The sequence below is a fragment of the Vulpes lagopus genome, chromosome 18 (assembly GCF_018345385.1).
Source record: "Vulpes lagopus strain Blue_001 chromosome 18, ASM1834538v1, whole genome shotgun sequence".
NCBI lineage: Eukaryota > Metazoa > Chordata > Mammalia > Carnivora > Canidae > Vulpes > Vulpes lagopus.
In genome coordinates, this window is record NC_054841.1 from 43827966 (window position 1) to 43851907 (window position 23942).

The 23942-nt window shown below is 44.0% G+C and overlaps 1 protein-coding gene across 1 annotated transcript in view; it reads left to right on the forward strand.

Annotated features, from left to right (window-relative positions):
* Positions 1 to 23942, forward strand: part of SLC24A3 (solute carrier family 24 member 3) — a 482065-nt gene that overhangs the window by 144324 nt on the left and 313799 nt on the right. The gene's annotated exons all lie outside the window — the stretch shown is intronic.

Consider the following 23942-nt stretch of genomic DNA (forward strand, 5'->3'; position numbering starts at 1 on the left):
TCATCATTCAGTGGATATGTGGGCTGCTTCCATAGCTTGGCTATTGTAGATAATGCTGCTAGAAACATCGGGGTGTATGTATGTTTCTCTTAATGCCAATCTCACAGAACCTAGTGAAATACTAGCACACAGAAATTTTAACTCCTGAAGAAATTCTCCTCTTTTACAGATCAGCGCTAGATCTTACAGATGGAGAGAGAGCTACTCAAGCTTTATAACAGTCCACTAGCACTCTTATTTATATGGAAACCAGGATGTTGGCAATATCAGATACTTCCAAATCCTTTTTTGGGGGGAGATGCCTCTCAGCCTCATGAAAAAGACAACCCGAAGCCCCATGCATTTTCCTGAAATGGCTTTAGAATTTCTCTCACAATCCCACCTAGATATATAAAAACAAGGTCACAGATTACAAACAGAACCTCTGACTTTTGTAAAGTGACAATTGACAGCAGGGGGAGGAGAAAGAAGACCGGTAGAAAGTAGGCTCCCCAGGAATGTGAGTGACTGGGGGAACTTTCTGGGGCAGTACTCATGGTCTGCATCTTGATAAGGTTTTGGGCTACACAGATGTGTTCATTTGTCAAACTTAGTGAATGTTCACTTAAGATTTGTGCATTCCATTGTCTGTAAATTGTTTCTCAATAGAAAAATCCCATAAATATTGATACCACACACATGCTGAAATTATTCAGAGTAGTGTATCTGCAATATACTTTTAAATGTGTTCTTGAAAGGACAGATTGATAATAGATAGATGGATATATGTGTGATCAAACAAGTGTTTTATAGTGTTATATAAGTATCTAGATGGTGGGTACATTCTTTCAACTTTTCTACACATTTAAACATTTTCATAATAAGGTATTCTGGAAAAAAGTAGGCTTGGAGAACTAACAAGTCTAGCCATTTGGGGCTGCCTTACCCACATCACAGACTCTGAAAACATTGCCCAATTATATCTCATTTTCATGCCTGATATTCATTAATGTCCTGGATTATTTTTAGAAATCTTAAAATTCTGATCCATGTGTATTTAAGACACACACACACACACAAAAAGAATGTAATTACTCTTGGAAATTTTCCATTAAAATTTTTTACATTAAAAAGAGTTCAATTCTTAATTAGGGGTGAAGTTTAGATACCTGGAAAATGTAAGTGAAATCACTTATTCCCTGATGATGCAGAATACATGAGATATCATTTTGAAAAGTTAGTGAATGCTCACATCATCTTACCTCTGACTTGGTCTCAGGGTTTTCAGGGCATTTTTACCTGTGTTGCTTCAGGACTTTAGGGAAAGGATTTTGGGGCTGCAGTCACCTGACTTTGGGTTCTGTCTAGTTCATCCATTTGTTGAGTGTGTGACCATGGGGACATTTCTTGATCTGTTTGAGCTTGATGTTTTTATGTGACAAGTGGGAATGATGATGCCTAAAATACAGGCTCTTGTACAAAATAAATCAAATACAGGTTTTCTTCACCATCTGAAAGTGTAGAGCATTTCTGTGAAAACTTTTGTAAGCTCAAGTGGCAAAGTGAAGAAGCAATTACCATTGCCTTATAAAAAAAATGCTTAAGCATCCCCAGACCCCCAAAATAACCTCTTTGGCTTTTCCGGTACCAGTACCGTAGGACATAACTTGCTAAGGGATGCACAAAAAAAGTTGAGATAAAACGCAGATGCCCACAGACACAGGTCAAAGCTCTGGCGGCTTGGTGCTGAGACTGAGTGTAGCTCCCGGGGGAGGCGCTGGGCGGCGCTGCTCGTACAGCTCGGCGTGTGCCCTGCCTCTCTACAAACAAATGCTATTTTCACGTTTCGCCTTTCTTCAAATAGTGAAAACCCTCTTTGGATGTCTATCGGTCAGCAAAAACAGGTATTAATGTCAGTCTTTCATAAAAGTGAAGTGGTTAATGTGAATTTTCGAAAAGCAGGGGATACCTGTCATGCAGGCAAAGCACGTTAAAGAGACTGACACATATTAGGTTCTTAGTCAAGTGAGGTTCTCAGCCTTATGAAGTCCCCATGAAATTTCTGTGCAGCAAGATGAATATTGTCCTGTGCATTTCCCAGAGAAGATGACTGGCGTTTGTGGAAGCCCGGTGGCCTGTAGACCCCTCACCATATTGGTATCCCAAAGTAGATGGAGGACTCAAACCAACCTATGTGAGTCCATTGCTGTTTTTTTCCCTTCAGCCAGTGGTGGTGGGTCAGTAGGGCAGCAATGGCCTCCCAAGGAGCTCTGGGTCTTTTCCAAAACATTCCCCTTTGCTGCCCTTCCTTTGGCCAAAGCCGTGGAGTCTCCCCATTTAGCAGTCAAAGAACAGTGTTACTTACAGGATCGTTCCCAGGAGACCTCGAATCTGCCCCACACCTGGTTGTCCCGGACAGCCTTCAGCAAAGATTTGCCTATCTCTTTAGGTCCACCATCCAGAATTGGCTACTGGCCTTATTGGCAGCCATAAAGGAAGAAAAAAGTGCCCACATGAAAATAGTGTCAGCCGTTTGAGTGTTCCAACAGTGCTGAAAGAGAGAGCCCAGCATGTGTGTCTGCTGGGGGATGCCCATTCAGGGTGTTTTGTGGCAAGATAGAAACCATGGTAGGAACAAAGTGCAGTCAAACCAACCCCTGGGGAGCAGTCACAGCCAAAGAACACACACTCTCATGGGGCTTATTGTTTTTAGAGCCTGCTAGAGAATTACAACAGACTGTTCGGAGCCTTAACAATCGCTTATTTTGTATTGGATGTTTTAGAAAAGCAAAGGATTTTTTCTTTGTATGTGACACATATGCCAGGAAAAATAGTTCCTGAAGAATGAAAACATCTCGAGGGGTAGTTTGCAACTTGAGAGGGGCAGTCGGGCCCAGTTGCAAAGATGCCATTTTCTCCCAAGCAAGGGGTGTTCAGGGAGGAAACAGATGTGGCCAGGCAGATGGGCTGATGTCAGGTTACTGGTCTTGAGTTAGGGCCCAGCTGGGTCTTCAGTGGGAGCTGCGGGTGCAGCAGTGACCCAGCCCCTGGCCACAGGGACATGGGTTCCGGAGCAGCTAGGTCCAGAACCTAATGGGGAACAGGACGATGGGAGTTCTACCCTGGGCTGATGCCCTGCAGCCTGGCCTGGTATCCAGCTAACCTCGAAACCGCGTGTTGCCACAGCACGGTCAGGGTGCCACCCAGATCCCAGTTTTTCTGTGGGCAGTGCTATCATCTGCAGGGCTGAGAATCTGCCAGGTCAGGGGCTACAGGGGAGTAGGCACAGGGAAGCAGCAGGAGAAATGAAAAGAGGAAATAGCAGGAAAAGCCCAACTTGCAGACTACCCAGGGCTGCGTGGGGCAGCCCCTGCTGGAGACAACACAGATGGTTTCTCAGGGCTTGTGTACACCACCTACTAAGAAGGATGCTCACCACACGGCTCCTCGGTGCAGCCACGTGGCCGTGCTGGGTGCTGACAGATGCTCTCCTAGGAGGCCTTGCATTTGACACCAGTGACAAGTTAAGGATGAGAGGGATGTTCCCCTAATGGCCCCTTCAGCTTGACTTGCCTTCCAGGAGTGCAAGGAATCATTAAAGCAGTGAGCATTTCTCAAAGAGCAGTTCCTGGACCACCAGCATCAGTTACCCCTGGGAGTCCGTGAGAAATGCACGTTATCTGGCTCCTCCCCAGACCTACTGACTCAGCAGCTCTGGGGGTGAGGCCCGGAGAAGACTAGTGCTAGTAATCCTTGTCTTTGGGAGGTAGTGCTAGAGCCCCCAGTTCCTCCTGGAGGCTCCATCGCATCCAATACCAGAATACCAATACACATTGCCTACTGTGTTGTTCAGGACACTGCCCTGTAAAAATGAAGATCCTTGTTTTTGTCTTTCTGATTTTTCCTTGACATGTAGGCCCAGGTATTATTTATTATCTGGTTTTGCTCCCTGCCTCCAGGCAAGGACTATATTTAAGCCAATTCAAACTTTGCAGGTCTTAAAAATAACTCTCTGCTAACCCCTTCCAGGATTGGCAAGGCTTCCTTTCAAACAGGAAATCCATCTTTTTCTACCTGCCCAACCCTCGTGATTAACGCACTTTTGCAAGCTGCAAGTCAGTGGGGTGATTTTGTGCATGTAAGGGGGTACAGAGTCCTGTTTTCCCCTTCCATTGCCAACAGTCCTCATTTTCAGTTTTCAGTGTGAAAGATTAACTTCTTTAAAGGCAAAACAGTTGTCAGTGATCCCTCATGAATAAACCCACCTTCAGTGAGTTCATCTTCAACTAATTGTTCCTAAAAGTCATCCCAGGCTTCTGGAAGTAAAAGTTACTGTGACTGTTTTGAAGAGTGACTTTTAAATACTGCATGCCCACGGCATACATTTAAGCCAATAATGATCTCCAAAGTGAATTACTCTCATACTGAGAGGTGGCCTTTAGAGACCTGGCTTTTCTTCTAGTTCCTTCATTTTAATGGATTTCTTAACCATGAGTGTGCGTTCTAGTCTCTCTTTGCCTACTGCTCTGCATCCATCCTGATGACCAAAGTCCTATGACTTCTTTCTCTCCTCCAAACAGCACCATAATAAACCAACTCTCCAGCCCTGGAGGGTCCCCCGAACCATGCCTTTTTCCTTCATGAATCCCTGAGTAATAATGAGGTGGAATCTTTGGTCTCAGAGAGACTTTTGGTATAAGTCAAAGTTAAAATTTAAAATTTTTAAATTAAAACTAATTAAGGAAAAAATTGGGACCAACAGTCAGACCCCGTATTGAGGGGGAATGTTTCTGCTTGTTGAGAAATGAAGAGTGGAAAGTATGTGGAAGGTATACGGTCAGTAGAAGAAGGGTAAAGATGGAATGCCTCCCATTTCTATTTCTCCATCACCCAGGTGTTCATCCTCTATACCTGCTCTGAGCCCAAGCCTTCTCTCCTTTGAAATAGGTGGGGCCATTGGCCAGCCCTGCTGTCTAATAGAACTCCCCAAGACAGAATGTTCTCTGCACCGTTCAGTGCATCTACTGAGCCCTTGACAGGTGGCTAGATTGACTGATGAGCTACATTTTGAATTTTATTTCATTCTATTTAATTTACTTTTAAATGGCCACATGTAGCTGATGGCCGTCATGCTGGGCAGCACAGAGCTGGAGGGAAGGAAATGAAGTTGCCCCAGCAGTGCCTGCTCCAGATAATTCCTCTGGACAGTGGTAACAAGGACCAGACTAACTCCCCGAAGAGGACTTCATCCCCAAATTATTAAACCTGGAAGCTGAGAAAGGAGAAGATCATTGTTTTACAAAGGAATTGAAATAATTGAGGCTTGAAATTTTCATTGAGGTGAAACAGAGCCTTCCTTCATTAGTAACAAGTAGGCTTAGGATAAAAGCAAAGGCCTAAGTAGGAAGCCCTACATTTTTCTTTCTTTCTTTCTTTCTTTCTTTCTTTCTTTCTTTCTTTCTTTCTTTCTTTCTTTCTTTCTTTCTTTTTTAAATCCTGTTTCATCAGCCAGGGATTGCAGAAAACTCTGAGTATGCAAAGGTTTTTTGTTTTGTTTTGTTTGGGTTTTTTTGCCTAAGAAAAGGGTGGAGTAAAAAAAAAAAAAAAGGGTGGGGATCCCTGGGTAGCAGAGCGGTTTGGCGCCTGCCTTTGGCCAAGGGCGCGATCCTGGAGACCCGGAATCGAATCCCACATCGGACTCCCGGTGCATGGAGCCTGCTTCTCCCTCTGCCTGTGTCTCTGCCTCTCTCTCTCTCTCTCTCTCTCTGTGTGTGTGACTATCATAAATAAATTTAAAAAAAAAGGGTGGAGTAGACAATTGTCCAGTTAGATGCCCAAGCTCTCAGAACCTGGTGGTCTGCTTGCCTTGAGTTTTACCATGTGCTGAGCCACATTTTGGGAAGGGATAAGAGAGGGAATGAGAACCAGCTGATTGAATTTGTTGGCCAGGGTCAGGAGAGGGTCTGGTGAAAGGTGCCTGAAACATCCCATGGTCAGGAAGATCCCACAGAGCCCTGCACCCAGTACTATTTGACATTGGAGTGTTGGCAGTTTTTGTCTGAGAAAACTAGTTCTCTTTTGGAATGCTCCTTAGTAATGATCAACCAGCATCCATCATGGATGTGTTGAGTAACAAGCTCCATGTTTCATGCTGTGAGCTTCAGGAAAAACATCATTTATTACCACAACATATAGTACTATAGAGTAAGAAAGATAAAATATCACTGTTGCACAAATGGCAGAAAAGGTAGTTATGGAAGTGTTAATTTTTCAGTAAAGAACAAGTGTGTAAGAGTGTGTGTACAAATTTAGGTGACACATTGGTGGCAGCAAGTGGGACAAAAAGTTTATTAGAGGGATGTTGGGTTCCTTTTGTTTATTTTTTTTAAAAAATATTTTACTTATTATTTGGTAGAGCGTGCACAAACAGGTAGAGCAGCAGGCAGAGGGAGAGGGAGAAGCAGACTCCCCACTGAGCAGGGAGCCCGATGTGGGGCTCCATCGCAGGACCCTGAGATCATGACCTGAGCCGAATGCAGATGCTTAACTGACTGAGTCACTCGGTGTCCCTGATGAGTTCCTTTTCAACTGAGAGCCATCTTGCTGGTGTCTTTGCTCAGGACAGTCCTGTAGTGGTGACGATGAATGCTGACACTTTAAAACAGACAAAGTAGGGCCTGAGAGAAAACAGGGCAGACAGAGTTAAAAACAGAAAGGCAAGGTCCACAGACTGCCCTGGGAACCTGGCACCCGTATTTGCCTGTCCCTCCCCTTTATGTTGGCTCTGAATCACGGTCCTTCTTGGCACATGCCTTTGGCTTGGTGTCTCTGCAAGCAGCACTCTCCAGCTAGGCTCTGGCTTCTGGGCTGGTGTGTGCCCTCTGTCCACACTCTTGGCTGGCACCCTAGCAGTGGTCCTGGCAGTGGCCCTCTTTTCTGCTCAGTGCCCCCCACCCCCATTCCCTGTGCCATCCCAGGCCCATCTGCTTCACCTCTCTCCCTGGGGCAAGCAGCCGTGACAGCTGTTGGCCCCAGTTCCCAGGAGTGTAGCCAAATGATGGTTTATTGAAAGGAAAGCATTTAACAAAAAGTTAAATCTATTCTGGAACAAAAATGAGGCCCATGGTTTCTCAGCATCCAGAGTTTTTCAGTCCTAACATGTTGAAAGGGCACAGCAGCCAGCCTGAAGGAGCTCTTGCTGGCCAAATCTGGGACAACTTGAACATCAAAATAATAACAGTAGCAGGTAATTTATAATCTATAGAATTAAATAAGAATCTGTGAGTCCACATTGAATGAATGAATGAATGAATGAATGAGATGGAAATAACTCTTCCTGTGAATAGGAGAAATGATGGAATTAGAAAAATCCCTGTATGGCAATGGTCATAATAATTGATTCAATCAAGAACCATAAATAACACCATAACTAGTGGCTACTTGTTTGATAAGCAGGGTATTTACATTGTCTCAGAGTGCATCCCCATGGGATACTTATTAATGCCAAGGATGAAGTAGTACCTTTACAGTGGAGGAAAGTGGGTTGACTGACTCCACCTAACCAGAGGAGTGATGGGGCACATTGGGATTGTGTGCTTCGGGATGCACTGCCCTGAGAAGGACACAATGTCATTTCTGGGGGCTCCTTTCAAGAGAAATCAGCAGGAAAACCCAAACTGCAGGGCTTTCTACAAAATAATTGGCCCGAAAGGACATAAAAGACAAAGGCAGAGCAAGAGTGAGGAGCTGTCCTCATTTAGAGACAAAGGACACAGGACAGTTAGGTGCAACGTGTGACCCTTTGATAATATCCTATGAAGAATTTTTTTCTTTTCCTATGAAAGATATTAATGAGACAATGAGCAAAACGAGTAAGGTCTGTGAGATTAGGTAATAGCGTTGCAGTCATTATTGGTTTCCACAGTTTGACAGTTTTGCTGTGCTTACGAGAATGTCCTCGTGCTCAGAAAATACACTAGACCAGGTGGATGTGAAGGACATAGTACCCAGAGTGACTGGAGTGGGGCACAGAGGAACTGTGTGGGGTGACGGGGAGCTCTGACTCTTGACCAGCTTGTGGATTACAAGAGTGTCTACATTTGTCGAAACTTCCTGAACCATACACTGAACATCTGTGCATTTTCCCACATGTAAGTTATGCCCTGCTGAAAAGTTCAGTCAGAAAATAACTATTTTTTTAAAGATTTTATTTATTCATGAGAGACACAGAGAGGCAGAGACACAGGCAGAGGGAGAAGCAGGCTTCCTGCAGGGAGCCCAATGCGGGACTTGATCCCAGGACCCCAGGGTCACGCCCTGAGCTGAAGGCAGACGCTCAACCACTGAGCCACCCAGGCATCCCAATAACTAAAATTTTTAAAAATATAGTTCTAAAATTGTTCAGTGTGTAAAGCCATTGAAATTAGTGTAAATCTTTCCAAATGGCTCCTTTGAAATTCCAAAATATTCCCTGATCTAAGCATGTTCATTTTGTTTGTTTTTTTTGGTTATAAGTATATTTTTTTATTGGAGTTTGATAAGCATCTTAATTTTTTAAAAAATAATTTGCTGCTTCATGGTCATATATTGTTTCTCCTCATACCGTTTGGCACCATATGGCCACAAAAAGTATTAGCCAGTTGTTTTGATAGCTGGTATCTTGGACTTTATATAACAAACACACTTCATCCTGTTTGAGACCTGGTGGACAGGAAAGACATTTGCGTTTCTAGAGTGGGAGCAGCAGGAGACCCCAGGTAAGAACCTTCCAGCACTCACAACCTCAGTGGAAACTTTTTTTCCACCGTAGGAAATGCTCCTGCCACCCAACAGGCTGTGGAATGGCAAGCCTGGGTTTGGAGCGGACAGTCTGGTTTTTGGAGTTTCTTTATTTCCTATTAAGGATCCCCAGCCAGCTTCCCACCTTATTTGCAGAGGTTGTAAAATGTATCTGTTGCTTCTTAAATCACCCTCCTATACCAAGAAGCCTTAGGATGTTGTAATCCTTCTACCTCCAGAGCAGATGGAGTAAATATGTCATGCCACCCTCCATTAGGGAGAGAAGTCAGGCCTCCGAACCAAAAGCAGACTTGTGGTCTGGGAGGCAGGGTCAGGGTCTCACCCTTGCAGTCTCTCCCTGGCTCTGGCTCTGATTGCTTGGAAAAAGAAACCCACCTCTCATGTCTGGTTAGCACATGGTGTCAGGGGTCTGGCAGGTCACCGTGGGGGGGTCCCAACCTTTATCACACACTGGAGACACTCAGGCAACATTGTAACCCTTACTGCAGGTGACAAAATGAGCTCAGAGATATCAGGTGCCCTAGAACCTGGGCTTCCTTCCCTCTTATCCGAGGATCTTTCCAGCATATCACATAGTCTGTCTTGGTGGAGGTCTCCTTGGAAGTAGACCCCAAATGAAGACTTGAATGTAGGTCATCTGTTTGGGAGGAGACCCAGGGAATGGAAGGAAGCCCTGACAGTAACTTGCCCTTCTGGGGACCCTGGAAAGCACTGCAGAACCTGTATGGGAGCATTTTTCCACCCATGGGGATAAGTAGCAGGGGTACATATAGCCCAGCTCTCATTACTTGTTCTTTGAGGGTGGCTGGGAGCGGGGTTGTGTTTATTCCTGGTGCATCTCTGTCCATCACACATTTGGATGGAGTGATGCTGGTGCCAATAGGTGGAGGTGGGACTGGCAGGACTGAAATGGTAGAGACTGAGGAGGTATGGCGGCAGGGGCACAGTGTCTGTCAGGCTACCTTCCAAGCATCAGATCACATGGAATTGACTTTGAGAGCTTTGAGGTTTCCCCTAGATACTGAGTTGGATGTTGGAGTGGGCTCACTCTGCGGGCAAATGCCTCCCAGTGCCTTTCATTAGGGGTAACCCTCACTGTCCCCAAAATGTGGGGCAGGAACCCTAACAACATCCCCTCCATGCCTCCTCAGGTGGGATAGCCCCAGGCTGCCATGCCTGCTGGTGATGTGGTGATGTCCTTGCCCAGTGCTGTGTCCCAGTGTCACCTAGCCATGGCAACCCCTCAACGATGCTCTGGGAGGCTGGAGAGCACATTGAAAACAAAACAACAACAGAGGTTCTTGTGGGGAGAAAGGCTGTGAACTTGGCCTCATTAGTGCTCCATGGCAGCAGATCCAATGATCTCCCTCATATGCGTATTGTGGAAATGGTGAAACAAACAAAAAACATATCGACCAACAGACAGCTCAGCCTGGGGGAAGAAGCTTCCAGTCTGTTTACTAGCGTGGGATTGTACTGTGGTGAGAAAATCGGGGTCCCCATGTCTGTGCCCCACTGATCCTTGTTATTAAAAAAAGACACTTAGGCCAGGAAGTAAGAGTCTCCACAGAAACATTAGGTCCTGCAAGGCTTTCACTGCATGTGCTCAGCACCATCAAGAAGAGGACATGGGGAACCACCAGCGAATTTCCGCCTTTCTCTGTGGTGGCCACAGATTTAATCAGGTGGCATCAGGAGGCAAATATTTGGACCTGTCTATGGAAAGTTCTTTTGCTCCAGCATTTCCTGTGGTGGCCTGGGGCTGATTGGGACCACAAGGGAAGTGAATTACATAGAGAGGGCACATGCCTGACTTATTTACCAAAAAGGAAAGAAAGAATTCCTTTAGCTTTGTGATTTTTTTTTTTGTCCCTTTTCATTGAAGGGAGATCCTGGCAATTAGCGCCAGTCAGGAGCCTATGGGTTGGCTCCCTGCCTTTGCCCCACTTTGTCTTTTCAAACGGATGCTTTTCGGTCTGGTTTTTGTTTGCTGCTGGTGTTCTGTTCCTGAGAGAGGATCTGACTTATACAACCTAATTTCTCCCTCAGCAGACCCCAAGGGAAATCAAGTCAGAGTCAAAGACCTCTTGTGGGGGTCCTTGCTCTGTCCTGGCCACATTGACCCTCTGCAAAGGCAGGGCCCTAAGCTGGGCAGAGCTCTTCCTGAACCTGGTGGGGAAGTTGGGTGGAGGACCATAATGCACCATAATGGTTTATGGCATCAGAAGTTCAGAACACCAGAAAAGAATGAAAAGAGAGAGAGAGAGAAAGAGAGAGAGAGAGAAGAGTCAGAAGATAGGGCTGTGTGACCTCTGAAACCCAAAGGGAGAACCAGGGAGAACAGGGGCAAAAACCAGGGCCCAGGCAGAGGGCATGGGCCAGACCTGCTGTCAGCCTTGATTAGGTCACTTAACTGCTCAGAACCCTAGTGGGTCTCCCTTGTATCTTCCTTGAATGCTGGAGACATCTTGGGAGACCCTCCGAAGATCACCAGTGATGCCATGAGAACTGCTCACACTCCTTATCTCCAGGGTTATCTGCCTGTCCCTCTCTGGATACATGAAGCCAATAAACTCAGACTGCCTTCTGAAGTATCAGATTTATTGGAAGGTTTGAGAGAGAAGAATCACTTGTTAGGCCAAAAGAAACAGTGGTATATTATGCTCTTCATATAAAATGTGCTTGAATTATAAAGACAGATGCTTGAACAATAAGGGCTGGAAATGGATTCTGTGCCTACCTTAAACCACTTTCTACAAGAGCCCAGTCACTGGCATACTTGTCCTTTTTAGGGACATCTGGTGGTACATTAGAGAAGCCACCCCTTTTCTCAATGTCTTGGAGATCAGAATAGCCCTGTGTGCCTAAGTGCTTAGAAGTATAGAGCATGATCCAGCTCCATGGCTTTCCAGCCGTTACTTTTGTCTAGGATGGTGGTTAATTCCCGAGGGACACTGCCTACTTGGAAGATCTGGTTGTAGGAACTTTAAATTCTGACTTAGATTTTATGTGGAATTTGGAGGCACTCAGAGATCCATTTCAAGCACACTCAGTAGACTACTACTGCCTGGATCCTAGCTTAAGACTTTGTCCAGAGGAATATCGGTAAGGGGAAAGACTGGGAGGGGAAGAGTTGGGATGCTGGTGCAGCAGGTTGTATTCACAGCCTCGAAAGTTTTAGACAGAGTGCCTGCTCCCTACACACCCCAGCAAGTGGGATCCTGACTATGGGATCAGGCTCCCCTTAGGTGCTCTGTGTAAGACACACTGAAACAAAGCCCATGCTCCTCTCTTCTCTGTCCTGGAGCTCTGGGCACATGTAGGTTCCCAGCCCTCCCTGTAGGCTTGCAAGAGTTTGTGATTTCACAGGGCTTTCTAAATTGCACAGTTATTTACAGAATCATCCGACTTAATTCTTACTGTAGGCATGGGGGTGAGTATAATGGCATCATTTTCTTGATGGGGAGTTTTGGTGTAGGTTTGTGAAGTTAGGAGGTATTTCTCAAGGGATGGGGAGCCTCAGTGTAGGTTAGGGAAGTTAGGGGGTATTTCTCAAGTGTCCTGCCACTGATCAGGCAGGACACAATGATGCAGTGACTCCCGGCCCTGCCCATATCTTTTACCCATACCCATCAGGGCACTTGGGTTCTTTGATGACTTTCTCTGGCCACCTCAGTGTGCTTTGCCTGCCTTTGTGGTAGACCAGAAGTCAGAGGAATGAATGCTTCCTGAGGCAGCCCAAAGCCTGCAGCAGGTGGGAGTTGACTTATAAATACCCCAGATTCCTCAACCCTTGGAGGAGATAACTGGCCTATGCATTTTCCCCAGAATTCCCTTGGGGTGGGATTAAAAAGCCCTTTTCCCACAGTGATAACTGGCTTGCCAACCAACTGGCCACCTTCCCTTCCAAGTGTCACTTGCACACTCCCCTGCTGGCTCTCCTCTACCTCACAAATTAGCCACTTGTGGCTGCATCCTTGTCTCAGAGTCTGCTTCTAGGAGAACCTAAAGTAATACCCAGATTCTTGGCCACCAGATCCTGGCTTTTCCCATCTGGACAGCAGTGCTCTCACTTCCTTCTGGTGTAACAGCTTCCCAGACTCCTGAGAGAGAACCCAGCTGTGTTCTGAGGGCTAAGAACAGCCTGTCAGTGCTGTGGTGCATGGCATATAGTTGGTGAATTTTCTTTCTTTTATTCTGAGGAGAAAGAAAACTGATTGGCACTCCCTGGTATGTCCCCCCATGCACCCCTAGATCAGCGCTGTTTCTTATCCATACAGGGAAATTGTCTGAAAGGGAGATGGGAAGGGCAGAGACCCAGGAGAAAACCCCACTGTCAGAGCTTCTGGCCAGAGAAGACAGATTGGGCCCAGAGAGGGACAGAGTTCACCAAGTTACTGCATTTTCTGCATGTTGCCTACATTATGGGAGGAGAGGAAGTGCCATACCAGACTCCACAGCAATGTCCTAAATCATGGCAAGTGTGTTGTGGCCACCTCTGTGGGGTGGCTTGGAAATGAAGCCATGTATCAGACCAGGAGGCCAGGCTGCCTGGCCCTCACTTTGGTGAAGAGAGGGGGCACTACTGAGGCATCAGTGGGGGTGGGATTCTGCAACTCCTTTGAACATCCTAGAGAATCAGAGAAGTTGAGAAAAGCATGTCAAAATTTCCTGAGAATTTTTGTCTGCATTCGGCAAAGGTGAACTAGAATTTGTCATGTGAGTGAGGAGGGACTTTTTAAATAAAGTAAGATCTCCAAAATTCATAACCCTGTCTGGAAGCTTCTCTTGCATATCTTAAAAAAGATCAAAATAGAGAGATGTGAATAATAGTGAAAGGGAATATAAAGGAAGGGAAAAGAAATGTTGGGAAATATCAGGAAGGGAGACAGAACATAAAGACTCCTAACTCGGGGAAACGAACTAGGGGTGGTGGAAGGGGAGGAGGGCGGGTGTTGGAGGGGAATGGGTGACGGGCACTGAGGCGGACACTTGATGGGATGAGCACTGGGTGTTTTTCTGTATGTTGGTAAATTGAACACCAATAAAAATTAATTAAAAAAAAATAGAGAGATGTTGAGGACAGCCTGGCTTTCTTATTTAAAACTGTTTATCAAAAGTTGACTTATTCTAACCCAGTATGAGAAGTGTGTGTGTGGGGGGGGGGGGGCTGTGTGGGAGGAATGTGTGTGCGTGCACATGCAAGGGCAGGCATTGGGAGAAAATCTACGAAGGTGAGGAAAAGTGGCATATTAGGATATTTTCTGAAATACACTGTGTACCACAGTTTGTATTTCCCATAATATTATCATTTTATTTGTAACTTTACTTATTATTGATGAAACTCCGAGTCTGGGAATGATGTTTTAGGTGCTAGGTGCCATTTTCAACAAGAAACCAAAAAGTGGAAGAAGAAAAAGTGGAGGAGTATCTATCTGTGTTCAAGGTTGCTACTTGCTGGTTGTTCTGGTGAATGGTAGTGTAGAAAGGATAGATAGAAGAATAAATGGAAGCAATCATACGAAATGAGGCATGGGATTGATCTCTGGATTGCATATTCCCTGTTCTTTCTGTGTGTCCCTAGCATGGATAATTGTGGGCAGGCTGTCATTCTAGCCTTCCTGGGAGGCTGTTCCCAATTTATTCTTTCACTCTCTGCCATGAGGAAGCCAAGGGAAAAGATTATTCCCAGAACCAGAGTGTTCCAGGTTTTCTGAAAGGTCATTACCACCTTTTTTTTTCTTTTGGTAGCTCCCACCATGGCAGAAATGTTTGGATGTCAACCCTGTCTTTTAACCGCTGCTGCAAGCTTACTCCATTTATTTGAGATAAAACTTCCCTCCTGGTCCAGTAGCATTCAAGGCTGAATTGGCCATGAGACAGAGGACCCTGTGTTCCTAATTATTTCTGGATGAAAAGTCCTGTAGGCGAGTGGAGATTCAGGGCAAGGATGGCCAGGTGGAGCAGTCACCAGTGTGCAGTGGATTGTAGAAATGGAGAGATAATTAAATTAAGAGTGCCAGGTGCAAGCATTGAAAAATAACCGTGGGTGTTAATTATGCAATCCGGCTTTACAGTCCAGTGTTAGCAGAGGAAATGCCACGGGCCGGTTTGTCACATGGCGGCTTGAAAGGCTTGGAGAGACACATTCATGATTTCTAGAGAATTTGCCAGGGCTGCCTACTTGGGATTCTGGTGGAGTAAGATTATATATTAGTTGGAGTGTGTGTATTTTTTTCTATTTTACACTGAGCCAAGGTGGACACTTGGTGTGTGGGGGTGGGGTGGGGGTTAGGTTTGATCCACATGGAAATCTGAGTGTAGTAGGGGTCATGGTGGAGCATGATGTTTCTGGTGTAGGCACTTCTAGAAGTACCTGTTCTCTTCCCAATTTGAAATTATTTTGGTTTTTGGGGTCTGGGGCAGTATGTCCCTGTCAAGAAGATGAAGGGATAAGTTGTGACATGTTCTTACAGGAACCACAGCACAATAGTCACTGCATTTTGAAGTTCTAGATCAGGTGAGACTGAGCTATGGGAATGCATGGTGGGGCTGTAGTTGCACAAGGGAACTTTATAAGGTGATGGGGGAATGTTCTGTGGCTTTCTTGGGCTGAGGGTTAGATGATGTGAACATTTTCCAAAATACACAGGGCAGATGCTTACAAATCTGTGCATTTCATTGTGTGTAAATTGTTCCCTGATGAAAGAAATGTGAAGAGACCTTCCAGCGCTCCACCTGTTTGAGCCCTAATCAGTCTACCCCACGTCTCGTGTTCACCGTCTCCCGACCACCCAGCCTGTCCTTGTCCACAGAGCTGTTCACAAAAGCCTCTCATTAGAAGGAAGCCGAGTCTAATGCGGGGACAGCACACCGTGGCCCTTGGGCCTAATCTGCTCACTCTCATTGTTGTAAATACAATTGTATTGGAACACAGCCATTCCCGTTCATTTACGGTCCTCCGTGCCTGCTCTCATGGCTCAGTGACAGAGCTGGATGCTGTCGCAGAGGCTGCTGGTCCACTGGCCTGAAATACTTAGGTCTGTCCCTTTGCAGAAAAGGTTTGTAGCACCTTGGTCCAAAGGACCATTTCTTTTTTTTTAAAGATTTTATTTATTTATTCATGAGAGACACAGAAAGAGAGGCAGAGACATAGGCAGAGGGAGAAGCAGGCTCCCTGCAGGGAGCCTGCTGGGGACTTGATCCCAGGACACTGGGATCATGACCTGAGCTGACGGCAGACACTCAACCACTGAGCCACCCAGGTGCCCCTAAAGGACCATTTCCTTCGGAGCTTCTCACTACAGCTCTGCATGGGTGGAGGTTGTGGAGGTTTTGGGCAGAGAATGCTGTCCTGGAAGGGGTCGGGTATAGCTGTGGAGCTGTGATAACAGTTTGGATAAGTCACTCTTTGTCCCCTGGACTTTGCTAGGCACGCATGGTGCCATGGATCTCCATTGGAGTACAGCTTGGCCTATATAGAGTTTTAAAAAAAGTTTTCTGGGTCACTGCGTTCAGGGAGGGAGAAGTAAGTAAGGTCTGGAAACTCTCCGTGGCCAAAGCAAGACTCCTGTTTTAAACTCAGCCTTTGGCTGTAAATGATCCCTGCTTAGAAAATGAAAGTCAGCTAATGGATTTTCACAGAAGTAGATGTAGTCTGGGGAGACCTGGTCAGTGTGATGGGTTGCGTTCGTTAAGTAAATGAAAGAACTAATTGAACGTAGGAACTGATGTCAGAATTCGGGTTTGCATTTGGTGCTAAACAAGCCATTTTGTTGAAGATACTCTTTATATTGCTTATTTGTCGAAGATACTCTTTTAAACTGTTGTCAAAAAAGGTTTACATCCCTTTCTCTCCTCTACTTTCTCCCCAAGATAAATGCTTGTAACCCGGCTGGTGGTCCCTGAAGGGTCTGGTATAGTGTGGTACATGAGTCTCAAAGCTTGGACTTTTTTCATTTTACAGTTGTTATTTCTTTCATCCATCTGGTTTTCCTATTCTGTGGGCACCAGTGATTTTTTAAAATATTTTATTTATTTATTTATTTATTTATTTATTTACTTATTTATTTATTAGAGAGAGGCAGAGACACAGGAAGAGGGAGGAGAAACAGACTCCATGCCAGGAGCCCAGTGTGGGACTTGATCCTGGGACTCCAGGATCACGCCCTGAGCCAAAGACAGATGCTTAACCACTGAGCCACCCAGGCATCCCTGTGATTACCAGTGATTAAAGGGTTAGGTCTTAAGGACGAGGGGTCAATAACTTTTGTAATGAAAATAACTAAATGTGAAGTAGATTTCTGTTCTTAAAAATGTGTGCGTATATATATTAATGATGCATGATGTAGAAATATGTAAATGATACATGTATATGTGATGAACATGTCAATGACAAATATAATAAGGATACATCTATGTAACTGGGGCCCTACAAAATCTGGGCAGTGCTTCAGGGTTACATTAGGCTGTTCCTTTATAGCCTCAGGTTGTAGGACTGCAAGCAGGTGGTGCAGAATTGCAGGAATTGACAAATTGCTGTCTAACCAAGAGGAAATCAGAAATCCACAGATGAATTGTGAGTCCTGGAGATGTGTTCCACGGAGTAGAGAATTACCGATTTGATCATGTGTCCTGCACTATGGGGTTCATTCATTTAGTCAGTCGCATATACTTAGGACCTCCTAGACGGGATGTGTCTCATGTCAGTCGAGGTGAGAGGACACAGGTGTGAGCTCATATTCACTCACCTCGCAGCTACCTCTGTTAACTGGGAAATGTCAAAGATCAGATGCTTGGCAGAATTAAGCCAGTCACTCTCTGCTGCACGGTAGTGTCAAAAATAATTACATCTCTATGAAGGCCTCCCCTCCTCCATTTAGATTGCTGTGCCTGACAGTGAGAATAGCACCACTACCACCAACACACACAAACAAAACACAAAATGGCATGCACGCATGCACATACACACCATAATCTGATGTTTCTTTTTATAGTTTTTATAAAGTGTTTATTTTGTAAGCATTCTTATAGGAGTGTTAACAATAACCCTGTGATACAGACAGTGACTGGGTAGTATGTATATGCATTCATTCATTGATCCATGCATTCATTAACGCATCTTTATAGATCACATTGCCATCTGCCAAGAGTAGATGTTTGGTACTGGGGAAGTAATAGTGAACAAAAAAAAAAAAAAAAAAAAGGAAAAAAAGCTCAATTCTTGCTCACAGAGAACTCACAGCATCATAGGAGAGACAGATAACCATCAAATAATATTGAAATATATCCTGCCAGTTTAGACAAGTATTATAAATTATTCAATGCCATAAGATCACACTGTGGGCCTGGGGGTTAGGAGATACTTCACAGAGAAGAAAGTGGGCCTGGGGCTAGAACCTTGACCAGGTGAAGGTTGAAGGAAGTTGTGCCAAGGGTCCTGTGGTCCAAAGGAACAGAGTATGGAAGAGGAATTGAGACAAGGCTGCAGAGTGGGAGAAATGGAGAGTGTAATACAAGATGGCTCCAGTATGGCTGAAGACATTGGCAGTGACCTGGCAATGCAGGGTCCTTGTGGATTATGTTAAGGAGGTGAACTTGAGTCCAAGGATGGTGAGCAGTTGTTATAGTGTTTTAATCAAAGTGGATTTACATTTGGAAAATGGACATTTGGATTTACATTTTGGAAAGTTCCCTCTGGCTGTGGTGCTGGTGTGGACCAGAAAGGGAAGACTCAGCTTGGAATGAACACTTTCTGTGGATTTGTTTTTCTTCTTTCACTTTTCCTCTGGGTTGTGGGGCTCTGGGATGATTTAGTCTCTGATAGTCTCACAGCAGAAGGACTGGTCATAAAAAGGTCATAAGCAGAAGGAAAGGTGGGATAAAATATTCTAGAAAGGTATTCCTTGGTCTGTGGAATGAATAAGAATGCCATCTGCCAGCAGCAGTGGGCTAAATGGGGGAATTATGGTGCTAACAGCTAAACTGATGCCTAAAATGATTCTATCCACCAAACCCTAGCTATAAAGAATAAGTTCCTGTTTTAAACTAGTTTTTCCTTTGACATCCAGAATGAAGTGTAAGAGGTTTCCCTTGACAGCAGCAACTCTTAAGCCATAGAGCACTGGGGAATGATTTCTGAGTCTTTGAAATAATGATCCAGGCAAAGATCAAAATAAGTAAGACACATAGGTTACCCAGACACTAAGTAGGGGGAAGAAGTATAAAAGTGCTTAACTCAGCGTTCTGCACAGTAGTTAGCTATTATTATATGTCTATTATTAATATCAGTACCACTATTACCAATAGGAATGTCCTGCATTACTCTCTCACTTTTATCATTCATGCATTCATTCATTTCAACACTTTTAATAAACATTATTGAGAAGCAACTATACTGGGTATTATTATATAGGTGTTGGAGACATAGCAGTGAGCAAAAACTACATTCCTGTCTGTGTGTAGCTTACATTCTGGTTCAGGAAGGTGAATAAGTAATAAAAGCCAAATAAATAAGTGCATTATCTGTCTGATGAGAGTAAGACCTGAGAAGAAAAATAAGGGAGGAAAAGAGGCTGAAGAATGATGGATAAGATGGTCCAAGCAGTGTCTTTGAGCCAAGAACAGAGTGGAGGGCGTAAACTCTGCCAATGACTAGGGAAACTGAAGAGCCGGTGCAATAGTCCTGTGGCAGGGAGTGCTCTCAGGATTGAGGGAGGAAGCTAGCGTGGCTTGGGGAGTGCTCTCCACAATGTTCTCCATCCAGGCTTCCATTCTTACCTAACTCTAATCGCTAATAATTGGAGTGGGCTCCTCTTTCAGGTGGAAGAGGTAAGCAACTCTGATAGAAGTGACTGGCACCTACTTTCTTTCAGTATTCTTTTTTAGTTACTTGGGACTCTGATTCCATCTCCTTCTCACCGTTTCTGCATAGGTAAGACCTGCAGCCATTCATATACTAGGCAGAGGTTCCCAGAAGAAATGTCTTGAGAGGTCTAGCAGGTCAAGAGATTATTGTCTCCTTTCTGCCAAATTTCAAGATTGACAAAGATCCCACTTGCCTGGCAGTATGGTCGCTGGAGGGGCAGGTGTCCCATTAAACATGGAACGCAAAAATAAGCAGTGGGAATTGACATGCTGAAGTAGACATTGAAGGAAATCCATCTTTGGATGAAATGGAGCCACTCAAGTGACATTTGGAATGTCTGCTCTGCGTTTGATAGATGATGTTCTCTACCATGAGCATCCCTTCCAACATTAACGTGGACATCTGCTACGTGCCTGTTCTCTGATGGGGTGGGAAGTATTCTTCAGTGTGTCAGCATCTTGGTAAACATGTCAACAATTTGTGTGATTCACTGCACGTGTGTAAATGCTATGACTTTGGCTGATGGATTGGTATGCGAGGGCCCACACACGTGGGAGAAAATGCCACTTCTTATCTGTGGGTGGACATGCAGAAACACAGAAGTTCTCCCCAGGATGATAATTACACAATGAACAATGTGTTGGTGAAAAATTCCAGAAACTCGATTACTGTTGATGGTGATAATATGATTAATTAAAGCCAGTCAGGAGTTAGTCTAATTTACTGTGGTGGGAGGAAAGAAAAAAAAAAGTAGGTTTAAAAGGAAAATAAAGTGAGTTTTATTTTTTTACATCTAAGAGTCAGAATGATTAAAAGTAAGCAGCTTTCTCATCCTTTTAGAAGGGAACCTGGAAAGGCTGTTGTCTTTGCTCCCAGGGCCTGGCAGCTGGCAGACATTCACATGTCCCTCCTGACTCAGGAGCTGTCCAGGCGTTGGTTTGACCAGTCTGTCTGCATGGCATCCCTCCCTGGCCTTGTCAGGCAGCACAGAAACCTCCAGAGTGCATGCAGACGAAATAATCAGACTGCCTAGATGTGAAGGGGAAGAAGAAGGTTTAATTCCAGCTTCCCTCCATTGCTTGTTCCGTCCACTCCCACCTAGAAATTAATTTGTGAACAAATAGCATTTTCAGACTTGAAGAGGATCAATCAGGAGGCTGTTGGCTGCAGCCAGGCTAGGTGATGGGGCTGCAGCTTGCTAGAATGCTCTGATACATTCACTCGAGTGTCTGCCCCATGTCTCTATGGCAAAGCCTGCAAAATTGCAACCATTCAGTTCTTGCAATTACCACTGACTCAGCTGCCAAAACATATTTTCCGTCCATTTCTGACAGAGGCTTCTGTTTAAATAGAGAGGAGGAGAGATGATCTCTTTTCAAAGTGATTCCAGCCTTCTCTGAGTGCAAGTGGTAAAGTCACCAAGTCCAATTGGAATGAATTGATTTATCTTTTTTGGCAGCCCTGATCAGCAAGCACCCTCCCAAGAGGCTGGGCTATAAATGGGAGGTAATCATGATGATATACATATTTCTCTGGATGCTGCTTGGCTAATCCAGTCCATTTTCCATAGATATTATCACTTCAGACAGCTGCTATTCCATTGCTGGTCTTGAATTTTTTGTTTAACCCTGTACTTCAAGAAGAGAAATCTGGTGGTTTTTTAAAATACAGTCGAATTGCCAGAAAAGATAGAGGAGGAGCTCATTCTCCTTTAACATTTTTCTATAGAAGTTTTATTCTTTCACCTGGACAAAAATGTAATGATATGTGAAATGACATAAGCACATGCAAAACATGCATTTTGTAATCAGTTCACATGCATGTACTGATGTTCTGTGTTTATACTGCAGATCTACGGAGCCTCAGGTTGTCATTTTGCCTGTTTTTCTTGACCCGCTGGGTTAGAGGCTTCACCGTGCTGAAGCTTGGTATTTGTATGACCCCCTCATCACCCTTGCTGACTCCTGGTTAGAATCCTTGAGAACTGTTTGCGTATGGTGTGTTTACCCACCACCTGCTTGCACCACAAAGCTAAAAGCTGTCTTAAGGTGTTATGACCTCAGCACTTTCAGCTTTTCAGTTCTTTGTCTTCATTTTCCTTCTCTACCACCAGATCTAAAAGCTCCATGGAGTTTGCTATGGTATCTTAATCATCTCTGTGCTGCCTCCACTCCCAATAGCATGGTTAATATAGAGCGATTAAGTCAAACGTTTGTCCTTCCCCAGATAGCCAGTGGCTCAGTTCATTTCATCGGAAACTTTCCTGACCACCCTAACCCAGATTGTATTTCCCATCATTACAGGCACCTTCTAGGTCTGCTTTGTCCTGCCTCATGGAATGGATGGAGCATCACCTCTAATATCACATATTTATATGTTAATTTTTCCCTGCCCTCCTACTACAAGTTTTATGAGAAGTAGGGATTTGTTTGGTTTATTGCTGAATTTCCAACTTAGGGCAGGGTCTGAAACATAGCAGATGCCTAATATGTATTCAGTAAAAAAAAATAACAGCTCAATTAAAGGAAAAGAAAACATATAAATCACCCATATCCAGAACTAATATCATACTCAGTGGTGAAAGATTGAAAGCTCTTTCTCTAAGATTAGGAATAAGACAAGGATGTCTTCTCTTGCCACTTCTACCTCGACAGAGTACTGGAAGTCCTAGCCAGAGCAGTTAGGCAAGAAAAAGAAAAATCCATCCAAGTTGGAAAGGAAGAAGTAAATTTTTCTTACCTTACAGATGATATGATCTCTATGAAGATTTCACAAAATAACTATTAAAACTAATAAATGAATTCAGCAAAGTTAAAGGGTACAGAATTAACACGCAAAAATAAGTCATGTGCCTATACATTAACAATGAACAACTCAAAAAGGGGATTAAGAGAACAACTCCATTTGCAATGGCATCAAAATAAATGAAATACTTAGGAAGAAATTTAACCAAGGAGGCAAAAGAATTGAAAACTATAAGACACTGCCGAAAGAAATGAACTAGGGGTGGTGGAAGGGGAGGAGGGCGGGGGGTGGGGGTGAATGGGTGACGGGCACTGAGGGGGGCACTTGACAGGATGAGCACTAGGTGTTATTCTGTATGTTGGTAAATTGAACACCAATAAAAAATAAATTTATTTAAAAAATAATAAAATAAAATAAAAGATATGAATGAATGGAAAGACATTGTTAAGATGTCAGTACTGCCCCCAAATAATCTGCAGATTTAATGCAATCTCTATCAAAATCCTGATAAGCATTTTTTGCAGAAATAGAAAAATCCATCCTAAAATTTATTTGGAATGTCAAGGGACCCTGGGACCCTGAATAGCCAAAAAAATTTTTTGAAAAATATGAACAAAGTTGGAGATCTCATACTTGATGATTTCAGAACTTATATAAAGCTACAGTAGTCAAGACAGTGTAGTACTGGCATCATGACAGACATATTAACCACTAGAATAGAAGAGCAAGCCCAGAAATCAACCCTTGCATATATGGTTAAATGATTTTGGCAAGGGCATCAATACCATGCAATGGGGAAAGGACAATCTTTTCAACACACAGTGTTGGGAATACTGGGTATCCACATGCAAAAGAATGAAGTTGGACCCATACTTTATACATACATAAAAATTAGCTCAAAATGGACCAAAGAGCTAAATGTAAGACTCAAAACTATACAAATCTTAGAAGGAAATATATGGCAAAAACTTCACAACATTGGATTTGGCAATAATTATTTGGATATGACACCTAAAGCACAGGCAGCAAAAGTAAAAATGGGTACGTTGGTCTTCAACAAAATTGAAAACTTCTGTGCATCTAAGGACGCAATCAGCTGAGTGAGAAGGTAGCCTATAGAATGGAATAAAGTATTTGCAAATCATGCATCTGTTGAAGATTACTAACCAGAATATATAAAGAACTTCTACAAGTCAAAACCAAAAAAACAAACAACTCAATTAAAAAATGAGCAAAGGACTTGAATAGATATTTCTCCAAAGAAGATATACAAATAGCAAACAAGCATATGAAAGATACTCAATATTGCTAATGACTAGGGAAATACAAATCAGAACCACAATGAGATACCCCCCTTTTTTAAAAAACAGGTTTTGTTTATTTATCATGAAAGACACACAGAGAGGCAGAGGGAGAAGCAGGCTCCTTGCGGAGAGTCTGATGCAGGACTCGATCCCAGAACCCCAGAGATCATGACCTGAGCCAAAGACAGATGCTTAACTACTGAGCCACCCAGGTATCCAGAGATACCACCTTATATCCATTATGATGG